We start from the raw sequence: 14,518 nt of genomic DNA, 5'->3' as shown, positions 1-14,518 counted from the left end.
CAGAACAGCCATGCAAGCTGTTTTGACAAGTCCTTTAATCTTAAATTGTTTCTTCTAATAGCACCAGCTACAAAACCAGCACAGTTGACATTACACTATAGTTAAAAATAAATAAAATATTTCTCTCCCATTTTATCCAAATGAAAACTTTGCTTTGCACATTACCTGAAAAGTTCACAGGCAGCTCAGACAGCTCCAGCAGAGTGTAACAAGCAGTTAAAATAGCAATCATTGCAATAATCATTTCTACTTAGAGCACTGGCTAGCCCCATGGCAAGGCATGACTTCCCCTGGTTTTTGGAATAGGGGTGCCAAACAATTAATTATTTTACCTTCAGGAAAACAAAAGCAGCATCCTAAAGGAGGGCCAGGGCAGCAAGAGGTACAACCATTCTCTCTTCTATTCACAGGGCATTCGAACACTGTTAAGGCAAATTTGTTTGCCTGGAAGAATATAAGCATAGTGCACGTAGATTTGACAAGTATAACAGAAGGTAGGAGTTCCTCGCTCCTGAAACCATCAGTGCTCACAAGGCCCTCTTAAAACAGCAATACTTGACAAGAAGAATAACTGTTTAGTTTGCTTTGGCAAAGTGTAGCATAAGAGTTTCCGAATACCAGGACCAATCCCAAGTCTCAGAGTAAACTCTCCATTTCAAAAACTTGTCTGCTTGGAGACAGCAGCTACCATAAAAGTGTGGAACAAAGGCAAGTGCTATTTAAAAGGACAGCCGATTCCTCACCTCAAAGCAAAGCTGACTCCTCTTTAGTTTAATTCTCTGAACCAGACTCTAATCAGAATTCCAACAGTTTTGCCCTGATTCGATCTCTAGGCAGTTTGTTTATTCAGTTCATCCTAAGAGGCATTTTATACTGGTATGTATAATAAGGAACTAATATATATAATTTGGATTAATATATTAATATAATTAATATGGATTTATATAACCTTAGATGTTAAAGAGAAGATGTTGATCCTCTTTCATTTGGACACCTTTCTACATTCACATTAAGACAGATGAATTCAAGATTTTTCCTCATAAGGACGAAAAATTACGTATCTTACAGCAAACTCATGTGTTCCAATCGGTGGCTTATTTTCAGCAAAATTGAATAATTTGATATTTAAATAATTTGAAGATTTTGTTATTTATATAATCCAAACCAACAGATTCTGGAACTGTGTTTTGTTAATTGGCAAAATTTCAGAAGTCTGTAAGACTCAGTCTAATCACAGATTAGACTGTCAGAAAAGACAGAAATGCTTCAGAAAAAAAAAAAAACACAAATGCCAACATTCTCTTTTCTACTTTCTGTATGGACCTAATAAGGCAGCAAAGGAGCAGGAAGGGTAAACCACAGTGGGCTGGCCACTTAGGGAAGGAGTTCTGTTGTGCAACACCCACAATGCCTGGAGACCAATGCCCTCAAACTGGTACCTCCAACCAAAAGCCATTTTGCTAAAGATCACTCAAAAATGAAGTATTCTTGGATACCAACTTCAGCTATTTCTACTCTAATGAATAACCTACAGAGAGGCTGGATATAATGCATTGTAAAAACAAATTATGTTTTCTTTCTAATATAGGCATGACTAAAACCTTACCAGTGTATTTATGAAAATCACAGCAAATGGCCATGGATAGAAAACAAATCCCTCCTCAAGGCAATATCAAAATTCAACCCCCACTGAGTGCATTCTAACTTATGGACAAAGAGGTCCCTTTCCTTCTGTCACCTGTTTCTTAAACCATTGTGTCCCCACAGTTTGAAGAAATACAAAATACTTTTTTTTCAAGTATGCATCCATCCATATTCAGAGGAAATCAACACATGATTATAGCCTCTTTTTTTCATATATTTGATACATTAAACTCTAAAAATATATGTATTTTTAAACCTACTGAGGTTCATCTCTCTAATCCTGCTCTGGATGGGGAGCAATCACAGACTGCACAAGCACTCCTCACCAGCTAGTTTTATTTTTCATGCAAGACTGTTGTCATGGCTTCTCCTCCCACCCTGAGCATACTTCGAACCCTAGTAAAGGCTTCGAAAACTGATTTCCTTAAGACCTTACCAAATTGGATCTACATGGGACAAGTATTTCCTCTGAAGCCTTTGCCTAAAACACAAGCAGGGCCCAGAGGCTACTCACTGGAGGTTTTGTCAGTCCCATACACTCTGCATCACTACACCTAAAGGAATAGCCAGACTAGCCAGCAGGACTGGCATCTTGTATGAGCTATCAAATTATGCATAATTTTCCACTGACCACACATCTTATTTTGTTCTGCTTTCTTCAGCAAGTGTCTGCCCCTGGCCATTTTTTCCACAGATATCCCTGGCTCTTTTTTCTGTCTTGACAGGACGAGCAAGTCAACATACCAAAGCCGGTAAGGGGACATTGCTCTCCACCCACACTTCTGAGTTCTTCGATAAGGACATAGCACAGAAGGAACACATCCTTCCTATCCACTCTTGCTTTTTGCAGTCACTAACCGCCTAATATCTACAGGTACATCAATCAATGCCATTGTCTCCCCTTCTTGTAGAAACTTTAGATTTAGGAGTATGGTAGGGAAAGGATCTACTGTTATTGTTACAGAAATAAGCATTCATTTTTCATCTCTTTAGGGCCTTGGTAAAGCTATCAGCAACATTCTGTGTGAGAGTTGGAAAGTGACATGGCTAGTATAATTCCTTATTAAAGAGCCTCCTTTCTCTGTTTGTACACTAAAGCACATCTGAAATATTACTGCCATAGCTGAGGTAATTCTCAGAATAGCAACAATCACCACAATTTGAGCATGATAGTGTTACTTAACATAGCAGTCACAAGTTGATTGTCCTAAAGCTGCACAGTTACAGCCACTGCTTTTTTTTTTTATTGTGTGGTCAAAGCAGTGTCATTAAATCCAAGTCACTAAACCAGAGAAATAACTTGCTCATGAGAGAGACTTTAATTGGGTTAGCAAGTTGGCTGTTGACCATGCAGTCAAACTATCATAAGAACCAGACACCATCAAGTAATCAGCACTAGGAATTGAGTAAAGCAGGAAGGGGGAATTGGCTCATGAAATTACACCCTTGCTGGACTTCAGACATGAGCAGGACTGCACCAGAAGATCCTCACAATTGGCTCCAAACATTTTCACACTCAACCACGTTCCTGTTATGCTGAACATAATGAAATTTGTCTCAGTCCACATGGAGTTCTTCCAACCAAAACCTGTAGTTATATATAGTATAGAGAACTTGAGATTTATTCTGGCCAAGAAATAACTATGAATGTTGTATTATATTCTACTACAAAAGTAGAATAACATTTCTACTTTGTATTTACTTGTATTTATAACATTATTAAATTACGTATGGAGCTAAAGAAGCATAGTTATTTGGTACTTGCAGTCCTAAGTTGTTACCACTTCCAACTCCCTTTAGCAGCACAAGGGCAGGAAATTACAAAGAGCTTAAGGTTGAGCTCACTACAGTGGCCACATATCTCTGAAAGTAAAGACAACTTGTCTAAACCTTTGAAAGGAAGCTCCAATAAGCAACTGATGGACAGAAACTTTAGTTGGTTCATACCTGCAGCTACGCACCTCTCTAACACTTCCAGTCTTCACTCTAAAAGAAAAGAAACAAGAAACATTGAGTACTCTCAAGTTAGAATCATAACAACAATCATTACAACATGAACTGCATCTTGCAAACAGCTGAGAAACATGAAAGCCCATTTCTAGTAACAAGTTATCATATGGTAGTAACAATCTTATGCAGACTTCAAATAAATAAATAGAAGGGTACAAAAGAAAGGGGCAGCAGATGTCTTGTTTCCTATTACTATTCTGTGGATTTCTCCTACCTGTGTGGCTTTTCATCTCAAGACAGAAGCAGTGTTACCACCAGCAGCACGCACAGTCCTAACCTACATTACAGTTTGAGAGCAGCAGCACTAACAGATGACAATGACCCTGCAGATGTGAACTCTAATGTAAGACAGTAGAGATGGGAGCGTATGAAAAAAAGCTCTGAGTTAGGTAACACAAAGAACACCACAAGGAACAAGTGTTATTTCTTAAGCAAATCAAACAGGAACTATACAGACTCTTTGCACTAACATCTTGTAAGTCGGAGATGCTACTCAACCATTGACCCATAACACAAGCCAACATATATCGAAACACAAACTTTGGAAGTATTTATTTATTAAGAATTTCTTCTCTGCTTCCTCCTAGGTTGTACGCTATTTTGCGGAACTACATTTATGGCTGTCTAGCAACATTTAACAAAAAATCCACATCTGCTTACATATCTATAGGCAAACAACCAAAACCAGTATTCATCTGCAATGCGAAGAGTTTTACAAGGCTATGTGAGTGCCCACATTTTCCCTGCTTTGCAGGCCTCTCCATAACCTTTGTTCTATATTCTTTCAGAAGTGTGCGTAAGTGATCCTTATCCTCTTCTAACTTATCTTTTAATATACTTGGATATTTGTCACATGTACTCATGCCTTCTTTTCCAGAAGGAGATCTCTTGAGATTTTATATCCTTATTTTAGAGTCATTTTAAAAATCATTCCTAATTAATTCAATTGTTTTAATTAAGTATTATACCCGCTAAATGAACTCATAAGCCTGAACACAACAAAAAATGAGTTTTCTTATAAAACTAGTTAAGAAAAATAAAAACCAATCCAGGAATTCAGAGAAATTTAATTTAGTCATCTGAAATGTGCATTTTCAAAGTGATGAGTTCATTTATCTTTTCTAGAATATTACTGAAAACTGACTACTGGTCAGTTTACATTTTTATACTTTACATTTTTGTTTGGTTTCAGAATAATGAACTCAGAAGAAACATTCATAACATTTCAGAATAGCACTACCTCCTACTAGCAAATATTTTACCTGAGTACACCTCTTTTCACCTCATCCACGTTCCACTGCCTTTTTTTTTTTTTTTTTTTTTTTTTAAGTTTAAATAAAGCATATTTATTTATGGTCAAAACATGGTCTCACAATCCTGCTAATGGCCCTAGCTTAAAAACATGTAATACACATTTTATTTTCTCCTCCTTTCAATCTCAGACTTTGCAAGGTATTTAAGGCCTATGGAGTTGTTGTAAATGCTGAGTTGTATTGCTGTGATAATGAACTTTCAGTAAAACCTGAACTACACAGCTCACCAATCATGTAAATGCCTACGAATACAACAGTAAATAACTTTTTAAATGTTGAAAAGAAAACCTTCCCTTAGCACATATAACTATGTAACATTAGAGAACTAATTTAAAAACTTCAAAGGAGATGAAGTGCAGCTAACATAGCCAGAGGAACCCATAATTCTTGATACCTTTGGAAAATAGAAGACATCTGATTGAATCAAAGAAAATCCAGCGCAATAAAAACTTTATAAAAGCAAGTAGCAAAGCTGATGACCACCTGTCTAGGAGAACGCTCTTAAATCATAAGTGTTTCTCAAACCAAAATTGTTTCAGTGTGGCTGGTAATTGCATGCAGAACATAAACCCACTGAATACTTTATTCAAGTTTACACAGACAGACCTAGCCCAAGGGCCAAAGAATCTGGCAAACCTATTTCTTCTCAAAAGTCAGAACTTGGATACTTCAGATGAAGGCACGTACAGCTGACACGTACCTAGCAAGGTGTGGAACAGAGCAATTTCTGTAATTAACTGTCACAGCATTAGGCTTTAAGTACAAACTGCAGACTGACCCCAGCCGAGCATTAGAGGCTGAGAGTTAACCGTTTTCATAGCTGCTTGAGAGTAGGTTCTTGTGTGGACAGCAAAACAATTCATAGGTGTAAATCAGGACATCGTGGCTTTGGCAATGCTTTTCCCAGCAGTTACCCTCCTTGACTGATGTCCTGCACCAGATGCTGCTTCCAACCCCTGCTACGCACAGCTGGGAGGAGCGATGACGCCACGCAACAAGTCCTTGTTGAAAAAGGAAGGTTTAATGCCTAGCCCTGCCAGAGCCTGGAATGACAAACTACTCCTGGTGATAAACAAACAGCTGTAACTTCTGGTATGCCATACAACTCAAACAGAACTGCAGCTGGTAATGAGAATATATGGCTCTGGCCACTAAGTACCAGATGATGGAGACAAGCCCAATAAACCCAGCAATACCACTCTGCTACTTAGTGGGGAAGCTTCAGTCTCCCCAGCACTCAGCACCATCTGTAAGCGATTACCGGATCAATTAATGGATTCTGATCAATGATAATACTGTCACAGTCAGCACTTGTCTAGACCAGTTAGTTCTGATTTCTGATTACACCTTCCAGGAATTTAATGTTTGTGGGATGTCAAGACTACCATTTACAATTAAAGAGTCTAACAAGTGAAACAGACCACACAGCTCGATCTCAGATACATCCTGATGCCAACCATCTCTCACATAAATCAATGTTACGTCTGGCATCACAGTGGTTTTATACTCTTTTAAGTACCAATATAAAACACTTGGAAACATGAGCGTAGAGGCTGTGAAGAGGAAGGCCTACACAAAGCAGGTGAAGTTTCACTTACTGCACAGCTCGGGTCCCAGCCCACAGGGGGTACGCCACTTTCTAGCAAGCATTGCTTAGGAGACAGAAAGACAACAGAGATAGCAAGAAGAAACCTGACAGACCTGGAGGCTCCTACAGTGCCAAAAACTCACCCAAGAGGCAGACACGCTTTCTAATCTGAGAATTTCCCGTCTTCTACTGCAATCTTGACACTGCCCAAACCTCTCAGCACCGTGCTCGATGCCAGCTCCCAGTCACTGTGCCTGCTCACTTTATTTCTGCAGCCGGTGCTGTCAAATATTTCCTTCAGCATCGCAGGGAAAAATACTAAGCTGCACCCAGGTTACCAGACAATCTGTACAGCTAGTAATTAGACCAGTTGAATTACTCGCGACAGCTCCGTCAACTGTCAGAATTTACATTTGTTCTATTAACAGATGCAAAAGGAAGAACAGAACACAGAATAAAAGAGGTATACATCTGGGGATCAGCACAGATTAGAACAAAAAAGGAGACTGGAAATCTCCTGATTGCTTGATGGATACTGCACGTGCCCCAAGAAGGCCTGCCAGCTGTAGTACAGAGTTTAATGTCTTATTAGGGGTAGAAGTTTGAGGTGTACTGAGCAGAAGCAAAATTCTCAGCTTAAACACAGTGCCTACTTCTAGAAGCAACAGCACTAAACTTTAACAACCTCATCCATTTCAGCCAGAAGATTCAAACACTAACACTTTCACTTTCCTAAGTGTAATGTTTATAAACACAGCTTGCATAGCTCCTTGTTGAAATAAGCCTGTTATAAGGACAGCTAGGTATGTACTTTGTTTCCATGTGATCCAAGAAAGAATAGACTCAAACACAGAGGGAAAAGATCTGTGGTTAAGTCTCCTCACAAAGATCCTGAAACTGATGCCATCACCATGCTGTACTGATGCACCCAGTGGGTAAAAGAGGACAGAGTGCACGTGACCATTTCCAGCATCTACTGTCAGCTTCAGACAGAAAACAATTTTGAGGCATCCCAATTTCTAAAATTCAGAATCTGAGTAAGAAATTGAGTAGGCCTGAAATTCCACGTGTGCAAAATGTTGAAGGATAAACACTCATATTTTGTTTCAAAGCAGCCCAACTAAGAAAGACTCATTTACCTTAAGCTTGTGTGTCCCTTACTTGGCTTATACTAGACAAATACTTGCTAAGAACTCCACCACGCAGAACCTGCCATTGCCATGCCTGCAAACTAAAGAGGAAAAATAAGCTCAGTGATTTATTTACCTTTTTTTTTTTTTTTTGGTAACGAGCACATCACCAAGTCCTTTGCAGAAGCACATGGATATAACACTCAAATTATTCTCATTTACATCCACAAAGAACTGGCGTCAATGCTCTATTTTAAAAAATGAATATTGATTCAAATAACTTTCAAAACCAGGTAATTTTTTATTAACGCTTTGAGAGATTTAGCATTGAGTGTATAGAACTGAAACTCTCAAAAATATTTCATACTATTTCTTCATCAGAGGCAAACACAACGTTGCCGTGGGAACATTAACTTAGGAATGTCCTGACTTTTGTTCAAAAACCCAAGTGCAGTAAGATCTATTTCATTGCAAAGGAGTTCTTCCCAAGCTTCTGCTCAAGCTTTCTGAAGGTTTTTCTTTTGTCCTCACTTGTGTAACAGTTTCTTTATTTTTTATTTTTTTGGCAATATTTACCAGCCTCTTCAACATTAATTTATACTTTATTCATGATCTTTATCATGAAAACCACTGCATGTATTTTAGAAACACATTTTTCTCTGCAATAATTCAGTCTAAAACACTGAAAACACATTCATAAATAACAATATGCAGCGCTCTGAAACATTTTTTTTTTCTGAGCACCATTCACAAATACAGCACCATGCTTAAGATGAACTTTTCTCTGCCTGAAGAAGCTTAATTGTCATGCTTTGCCATGAACATCTACAGAACATTCAGAGACTTTTTCCAACCAACTTCAGTCGCCTTCTACTCCACCCTCAAGGCTCATTTGGAGGCCCTGAAACCCCCCATCCAGGCTGCTAATTTTTTGTGTTTAATGCACTGGGACATCTGTGCCAAGGCAGCTTCACTCGCTTCTTGCTCTACCTAAGGCCCCATAAATGCTCCCTGCTGCAGAGGCTGGAGCCGTCACCCAATCAGGCTTTTGAGGAGAGGTGAGAGGGAAGAAGAGGGTGGGAAGGATCAAAACCGTCCACATGCTGTGCCAAGAACTGGAGGCTCAAAACTTGCTCATAGTTTCAAGCACATATTTACAGACGTTCTGCACTCGTTTCTCCGTCAATTCTTTCCATTCCCTTTTCCTGGAAGGCACAGTATGACATCAGCTGCTTTCCACTGCTAGCAGGAGGAGACTCCAGAAGCTTTAGGACAAAGTGCTATAAATACAGTTTTGGCTACTTAAGGACACAAAGCAGACAAAACCCTCTTACATATCTTATCACATTCTCTCTTTGTGTTTCTGTACCTTGCATCTAGATTCCGGAGGTTCTTCATACTTCCAGAATCAAAAATTCACGTTTAACAATCAACATAGCACGCTATCTTTTCTTTATCCTCCTGTTATGAATGTTCACCAATTTCTTCCCAAAAAAGACTAGCAGGCTTCTCAGCACAGCAGCACCAAATATAGCACGCATCAGATACCGCATAAATAGTGAAGTAAGTTATGACAACGTGACAACATCTAGTACCTTCCTGCCTAGGACCAAATGATATTTGTCACTGCAGGTAACACAACTCTTAACTAATTTGGGGAGGCTGTGTTTCTACAGAAGACTGGATATAAGCTCTTTGAAAAGACAAAGAAATGGGGAGAAAATGCACAAGAATAGGCTAAAATAATCCTCCTGCAGATCCATTTTAATTCACTGCTCTTGCCAGAAGAATAGAGCACAACTCTCTCCTCCCCAGCCGTCCATTGCCACCTCTGTGTAACAGACCTGAGGAAGGAAGTGATCCAGGTTTGATCTCTCCTACCAACAACAGGAAAATAACAGTTTTAACCCAGACTTCTTCCAGGATTCAATTCACTGCACAACCTCACAAATGCTCTTGGCAGCACAAAGGAAAGGGATAACGCATGAAAGACAGAACAAGCTTTATTCAGAGCAATACCAGCATATGCTCCGATTACTCATGGAACTACATCATCTGATCTAGGTGCTGCACTTCTCTTAATTCTCTACTCATGTATCCCTATTAGTTTTAAAGGCCCCAATCAATATTTCTATTAGGAAAACACAAAGTTTTATAAGAAGTCTGTGCACATTTCCATACAACTACTTTTACTGTCCAAATTTTTTAATCCATGGACTTCTCCCATTAAAGACATTCCAGTTCCTGTCCTTGATTTGTCTGTATGATTCAGCTTTTGCTATCAAAGGTAAATTCTTTTCAACTTTCACTTTTCACATCTTTTCCTCCTGAAGTTAAAGGCTGTTGAAACAGAGGTATTAATTAGTTAACTTCAAATGAACACTGGACTTAATTCCAAATTCCCATAATCTTTCTAACCATTCACCCTTAACATGACGTCATTCATCAACTGCATGATTATGATGCTCTACGAAAAAAAAAAATATTTTTACAAAGAATAAAAGTAATAAGAAAATACAGAAAATGACTCTTCCTGTGGTTTTTCAGGCCCTTCAAAGGATGCCAGATAAAAGTTGTCTCCAACCTTGATGAAACTGTTTCTATGTACAAGATAATAATGCAGTTAATCCAGAATGGATTAACAGAATGGATTAACAAGTATTATCCCTTAAACTCAAAGTATATACACCAAATAGGATTTCCTGTCCTTACACATCTAAAGCATTACATTTTGCTACATGAATCACTGGAGCTTCTGGAAATAGGCGAAGTACGAAGTCACTCTTTTTGCACTAGCAGACAATAGGTACAAGACAAGTTTACTACACAACTCAAAGCATCCACCTCCCATAAAACACACTGACAGCTTAGTTTGGCTCTGAACAATGTCACTCTTAAGTGCTGTTAAGAAGATTTTTACAAAATGGAAGATTTAAATCCCCTAGTGCCATTCTACAGCCTGGCTCTATCTTGCACCTACTCAAAGCACTTGGTGAACATGCATTTCTTCAGTGTCCTAGCCATTTATCATAGCATCTTTCACAGAATGGATAAAAAACATTTTTTTTTTTAATATGAAATAGCGTACATGTACTTCTAAGTGGCCTTTGAAACTGCCTAATTGTATGCCTGCTACAATGGGCAAAAAAAAATGAAGTATGCTACGGGAGAATGTTTAGAAGTTGAATACAATTTTACAATCCTGATCACCAGCGTCAAACAGCTAAAATTTGCTTTTAATTGCTACTGTAAACTTAGAAACAGTTGACATTGTTTTTGCCACTTTGTTCTGGCTAGTATAAACGAAAGGATGTCAGTCGGGGAGTCAGGAAACAGAGAAGGAGGAAGAAAGGCAGAGGGCTTTAAGAGGATGTGAGAATTCGGAAACGCGCAAGGACACTTAAGAAAGAAAGCTTAGCCACCTGGAAGTTGCGTGTTCACAATGAATTTCACAGGTTTCCCAGATGAAGATGGAAAGATTACCACACTGTATCCCCATTACACAAAGAAGGATCTGAAAACAGACACACAACAAAGTTGCTTGAGTTCAAGCAGTCCGAGATTGAGAGGAGCCTCTGTCACACATCAATCACAGCTCCCTGCCTGCAGGCACAGTGGGATTCCCCAGTTCACCTCCTAAATTTGCTCCTTCCAAGTATGAGGTACACACAGCTTTCTCGGCAGGAAATACGCTAGAGACACTGCAGTGGCAGGAAAGGAAAATAATTCAGACCGAGTTTCTGGAGCATTGTCCTCAAGAAAGATTTTTAACAAGATGCTACTTCTATTGCACAATTCAAACACTTTTGCTCGAATTTCAGGAACAAAAGGCCTGATTTCTGCTTGCATAGATAACCAGAAGGCAGCAGAATTTGTAATGGGCAGTATCCGCTAAAACACTGAAAAAATACTTAGATCCTATTTTCCTTTTTTCCCCTCTCAATTTCTCGCTGGCATTAACGGTGCATCCAGATGCTGCCACTATTTTGAGCACCCTTCCACTACTCACAGAACGTCGTATCAACATGTGCTGCACTGCCAGCAGCCAGACTTGCTGTGCTATTTGTTCGCCTGACCTACTGCTGGAGAAAAGTAACTGAACAGCCAGCCCAGCACATGCAGGGCATTAATACGAGGTTTATGCAAATGTACAGCCAGGGAAGTCCAAGCTACAAGTTCCCAGCTCTTCCTAAAAAGGTATTTCCTACAACTCCATCTCCCAGCACTAACTCTTCACACTGTGCTGGCCAGCGTCTAGCTCATCAATCCCCCTCGCAACAGGCAATGGCAGCGTTAAGTTCTTCCAGGACAGGATCTAATTTCCATTAATCTTCATGGCTGACAGTGACAACAGACCTTTTATGGCCAGACACAGCCCCTGACTAACCATTCCCCAAGGCAGGTAGGGATAGGAAAGCCCTGATCCCAGAAGACAGCAGCTCTTTTGGAGTTAAAAACTATGCTGCTGATGCCACTGCCACCCACTACATACCCTCCCTGCAAGACAACTGCCTTCCCCCCCTCCACTCCCAGTCCCTAGGCTCCCAGCTGGGTCGAACTGCATTTTACATATAAAAAAAAAAACAAAACAAAAAACATCCACGAACAGATCACCTTTCACTCGAACGCCAGTCCTCCCCAGAGACGCAGAGACAGACAGACAGACGGACGGACGGAACGACAGAGACTGTAAGCCCTGGCTCTCTCAATTCTGCTTGGCAAATGCCGAACGCACACCAGGCCAGCCCCAGCGCCTTGCTAGCTAGCGTGCTGCTGCTGTACAAATATAGAAAGCAGAAAGTGGAACGAGCGTTTCAGCAGAATAGATTCTGCTCGGCTCTCCGAGAGGGAGGGAGGGAGGAGCAGGGAGCTGAACTAGCCCAAGTGCTTTACCCATACATGGTCTCTGAAAGAGACCATCGCTAAAACAAGTTCCTTCACACGCACGCACACTCGCTCGCTGTCACACCGTGCAGAGGAGGAAAAAAATTGAAGTGTACAAACTTCAGGAAGGAGTTACTGTTTGGAAAGTGGCCCAAACCCACTTTGCTTGAGTACGCCTCAGTAACACAGAAATTCCCAACACTCTCCATCCAACAGAACCTGGCAGCAGCTCGGACATGGGACAAAAAACCTCCCTTCCAGGGAATCCCGACGCTTCAAGTAAGTACTGAACTGGTCTGGTCCTCCTTGTCACTTTTGGAAGCACAAATACACCCAGCTTCTTCGGGTTTACTTTTTTCTCCCCAAATCAAATTACTGTAATTTGCAATTACTGTAAGTGTAATCTTTTTGAACCCTTTCTCCCTTTTTAATTATTCTCCTGAACTGAGAAGCACAACCTTCCCCCTGGTTGATACAAACTACCCTGGAGACCTGCTATACCACGTCTGCTTTCCTAGCGGCCCTTCACGCCAATGCTTATACACAAACCAAGCCTCCTGCTATGCATTCTTCTTAAATAAAAACAGAAGAAACCCACCTCTAGGCAGCATCCCCTCCTGCTCCTTTTCATGTTCTAGTAAAGAAAGACATAAAATCAGCTTAAATGAAAACTCAAATGCCTAGGTACATGGAGAAAAAAAATGCAGCAGAATCCCTGGATGTTTTAGCACACAGGTGTGACAGTCTGCAAACTCAAAATCAGTCTCATCTATATATACAAATACAGAATTGTTCATATGAGAGGTTTATCCCCTTATCTCTTATATTTAGCATATCACGCATCGTATGTGGTGATGTGGAGCCATCTTAGAGAAGTTACCAGAAAAGTTCTCTCGTGTACGCGGAGGTTGTAACTTTCAGCTACACCAGCAGTGTGGTAACTAATTCAGAACAAGAAGTGCACTACTCAGCCACTTCCATTAACGTGACCTGCAATAAGCAGCAAAGTTCTTGTATTTGAAGCACCAAGCTGGATATTTTTCATATTTCACATGACTGAGATAATGGTTTAGGCTCCCTCCAAACTCAGGAATATACTGGTACACTCAGAGTTAGCATCTGCCTAAGCAGATCTTGAAATATTTTCCTCACAAATAGGATACAGAACATGTCCTAGTCCTGCTACCTCAAAGCAATCATGAAACTCCTATTAAATTTAGCCCTGAATGAAGGAGAAAATACTTCAAAGAACAAAGAAATTCTGAAGAAAATTCTGCAGCAGAGAATCAGCATCACAGGAACTACTGTACTGTGAAATACACACAGCACAACCTAGAGCCAGCCTCTGACAGTGGTTAAACCCCGGTAGTGAATACACAGCCCACAATGTAATATGGGTGGCTTTGCTCCATAAATACCAGGATATTTGCACTTTTCCTAAATCACCCAGCAAGAGATCACAGACTACTGACCAATAAAAAGTGTGTCTTCGCAAGGTAAATATACAGCCCTTTTCCAGAGCTCCTACACACTGCCCATTCCCAATGGCCATTTGTAATAGCTCCTATGACCACCACGGAAAGACTCTATTGCTCTGAAGGCTTTTTTTTTTTTTTAATTTGAAGTTTACATTTAAACAGGAATTTTTGGATAGTAAATAATGATCAGGTGCAGGTGACTTGGCAAGACAATTTTGAAACAGCATTCTACATGGGAATTTAAAACTGCAAGTGAGAGAAGAATTTATTTTACACTGTTGTGCCTACAGGAACTGCAAGAGCTAGACGTGACATTCAAAATATTTTTTCTGTTCCTGAAGGACCAATATTTCATTGCTTTCTCACAGAAAAGAAGCATTCATCAAAGCTTTTACCTTGTAAAACGTTGCTGATATTAAGAGACTTGATGTCCATCCTGTAAATCTCTATAGAGATTAAATTAAGGAAGAT

At 39.9% G+C, this 14,518-nt stretch overlaps 1 protein-coding gene across 22 annotated transcripts in view; it reads right to left on the bottom strand.

Annotated features, from left to right (window-relative positions):
• CELF1 (CUGBP Elav-like family member 1) overlaps nucleotides 1-14,518 on the bottom strand; it is a 60,374-nt gene that overhangs the window by 42,016 nt on the left and 3,840 nt on the right. For 14 of the 22 annotated variants that reach the window (XR_011809786.1, XM_038179997.2, XM_038179998.2 and 11 more), the window contains one exon: nucleotides 3,592-3,630. The exons of 1 other annotated variant lie outside the window; for it this stretch is intronic. The gene's annotated coding sequence lies outside the window, so the exon portion shown is untranslated. Of the gene's footprint in view, nucleotides 1-3,591; nucleotides 3,631-3,868; nucleotides 3,993-7,694; nucleotides 7,787-12,299; nucleotides 12,503-13,167; nucleotides 13,204-14,518 lie in introns of those variants that run through there. 7 more of the 22 variants (XM_072039069.1, XM_038179993.2, XM_038179992.2 and 4 more) reach the window with 6 other exon arrangements.

The sequence above is a fragment of the Anas platyrhynchos genome, chromosome 5 (assembly GCF_047663525.1).
Source record: "Anas platyrhynchos isolate ZD024472 breed Pekin duck chromosome 5, IASCAAS_PekinDuck_T2T, whole genome shotgun sequence".
In the NCBI taxonomy this organism is placed as follows: Eukaryota; Metazoa; Chordata; class Aves; order Anseriformes; family Anatidae; genus Anas; species Anas platyrhynchos.
This window is presented reverse-complemented; position numbering and strand designations above follow the sequence as displayed.